Below are 3,162 nucleotides of genomic sequence, written 5' to 3'. Positions count from 1 at the left end.
TCTCAACGGTGGTGTGTTCCTATTTTCTGTTAAGTCATCTTTATTGCCCCTCTTAGTAAAATCTGGTGCATGCACGGGAGAGAAGAGGTGGAAGGTGACTGGTGACGAGAGAGAGAGAGGGAGGTTAAGACTGAGAATCAAGACCTATTATGTAAAGGTACAGAATCCCAGTGATGAATGTAATTACATTGTATACCTGGATTGTACCAATAAACTCAATAAAAAGGAAAAAAAAAAAGACAGATTTTTCCAGGGTTTCCACTATATTCGATAGTACAGTTACAGATCTACTAAGGAATGTAGCTCAGTAAAAAAAAAGAGAGTTAATGTTTGGACTGGCTTAAGATTTAGCTTTTCTGGGAAGAAAGATTATAAAACAGCATAAACAGCTTGCCTTGTAGGAAGTTTTAAGAAACGCTCTTTACCTACAAGTCTAACTAGTCAGCTATCAGACTGTGGCAAGCCTATTTGTCAAATGTGTACAGCTGGAACTTGCCACCCTCAATCTGTTTGAAAAGAAACAAAATGCTTGTTCTTTCCTAAGCGGGAGGATTAAGAGATAACATTTTGACTAAATAAATGGTGATAACCTACTACAAACAATAACAGATAGTAGTTCTGGCCTCTTACCCACATCAGTACTTTCTCATCAAAGCTTAATTGCCACCAGGCCCCAGTGGAGTGGGGCCATGTCCCCTTTCAAGAGGGAATGAAGTTATTTCTTTAAATATAAAACTCAACAAAACATACGCTCATTTACTTGAATATGAGGAAATGGAAATTTCTCTCTTAGATTATGACCGTACAAGGCCAAAACTGTAAGCTAATTTTAGGTTTAACCAAAAGAGGGCATCACAGAGCTCCTGTGGTTGTAAGGGCAAACACAAAAGACCTTCAACCCTTGATGAGAGGACATCCATTTTATACTTTATCAGAAGACCAATCATGCACATTACAGAGAGCCTCAGGTTGGTTCTTCACTTTGGGACTGATCTCCGCATTCAGTGCTCACAGTCCCTGAGATGTAAGCCCTCAGTAGGAAGTATTTAGCATCACCGTGTCACTTTTCGCCGACATTCTGAGTTTAGGGTGTTATAGGGAACTGAGAAAACCTTCTCTTAAACTGGGTACACACTGTCTTCAAGCAGCGTGAGAGTAAGGTAACAGTTCACTTCCTCAGAGTACTTTAACTTGAAGGGATTCCCTCTAAGGACTGTCCCTTGAACAGTGGCAGTAGGTGGCAGTAAATTCTCCTGAGCACACAGAGTTAAATGCATTTGAGGTATGTGGAACATAGTTTAAAGCAGAATTTTAAGGCTTTAAGTAACAGAAGCCTAACAAATGTTCATTCTCTTAAGTAGTAGAAAATGTCCTCATGCTATTCATAATTTTATTTACTACATTTTAAGAGTTATTTCATATTAGATGTATGATTTAAGTAGTAGCTAAGTGTTTGGTGATTTCACATTTCATTTGTATATAGACAAATTTCTTCAGGCTTTTAAGTGAAACTTTCAAACTGGTCTCAGAAATTCACTGTTCTGGAGAATACATTATCATCTTTGAATCATTGACATTAGCAGTTAAACCAGAGAGGATGGGGATGTGTATTTTGCTGTGAGGAAATGATAGTTTTGGAAAGCAGATTTCTATCCCTGGAAAAATATCACTACTGCGCACAATAAGTGACATTGAAGGGAAACCTAATCCCATTCAGATTAAAAAAAAAAATACAACCAGAAACAGTTTCATAGTAGACAGGGAGGTGACTGCCATCTAACAATACTAAAACCTTGCAAAGTGTTCATTTTCTTTAGATGCAATATTGAAGCAAGTTTAAAAAAAAAGTTTTTTCTCTTCCTCACCAGAAAAAAGCCATTACTACCTAGTAGAAAACATTGTGTAAGCCTCTTTCTGTGTTTTTCCTCCAGAAAACAACCAAACAGGAAAAATGAGTACCCAAACATCCCAACTCACTCCTGCCAAGGTACATCAGAGAAGCCGAAATTGGGATTAAACAGATTTGGGATGGGTTCACTGCGATTTCTTACACTGGACTCTAAATGTGTCTGTCACCTTGTGGTTGGTCAGGAGCGCCCATTTTCCAGAGGGCCTGGACCCTGGTCTCTTGGCGAGAGGAATGCAGCCCCATGTCTTGGCAAGGAGTTAGGGGGAGCAGTCACCTCGATTTCTACAATAAGTTTTCATCTGACTTCCTCCATCTACTCAGCCACCTGTTACCCTCTCCTGAGCTTTTCAGAGAAAATGTTACCAAATGAACCGCTACAGTAGGGGAAGAACGGGTGGGAGGATCCCCAAGGGATCAGAGAGAGCTTCAGGTCCCCCCTTGCACGTTGGCGCCGCTGTTTACCCGCCTGGCCGCCCTCGGCCCACTTCCCTTTCCTCCCCCCAGGGGAGGAGATGGTTAAAGATTACACTGCGGCCGCCGGCACTTCAAAGGGCGGCTCGGGCAGCCAAAGGTAAAGATAACGTTCTGGAAGCTCTAATCGGGGTTTGTGGTTGCCACATTTTAATCACTTCGTTAAAAAAAAAAAAAAAAAAGAAAGAAAGAAAGAAAAAAAGAAAAGAAAAAAAGAAAGAAAGAAAAAGGTTACATCATCCTGCTGTGCTAGGGATGCAGAGTGAGTCCCTTTGGAGCCGGGGAAACTTTACAGTCCGGCTCTTCGCGACTGGACACACAGAGGAGGCTGGGACAGGGACCAGTCCGGCAAGTAGCCCTTTAGCCCTTGAGCCCTTGAGGTTCCTGCGCACAAATGCCTACATTTGTAGGAATTCGCCCTGCTGCGTGCCTAGCGGCGGCGCAGCAGCTCCATCCCGGGGTGAGGTGAAGTCGCTGCTCCGCGGGTCCCGACAGTGCGGGCGCGCTCCCCGGAGACACGTGCCTCCCCCCGCCCGAAGCGGGTCTAGCCGGGATGCCCGTGCAACTCGCCCGCCCCCTCGAAGGCGGCTGGCGCCCAGGAGCCCCTAGTTTCGGCTCGGAACGGGTCCCCTCCCCTTTAGCCCCCTTCCCGGAGTGAGGTACGGGTGCACTTACAGGTAGGAGGTGAAGACGCTGAGGTTGGAGGGCAGCTCCGAGAGCCCCAGGTCGGAGCAGTCCACCCTGAGCAACATCCTGCCGTCGGGCTCGCACTGACAGTGCGC

Source organism: Fukomys damarensis, unplaced genomic scaffold (assembly GCF_012274545.1).
Source record: "Fukomys damarensis isolate Sample0158 unplaced genomic scaffold, DMR_v1.0_HiC HiC_scaffold_15, whole genome shotgun sequence".
Lineage (NCBI taxonomy): Eukaryota > Metazoa > Chordata > Mammalia > Rodentia > Bathyergidae > Fukomys > Fukomys damarensis.
Note: the sequence above shows the minus strand (reverse complement) of the source record.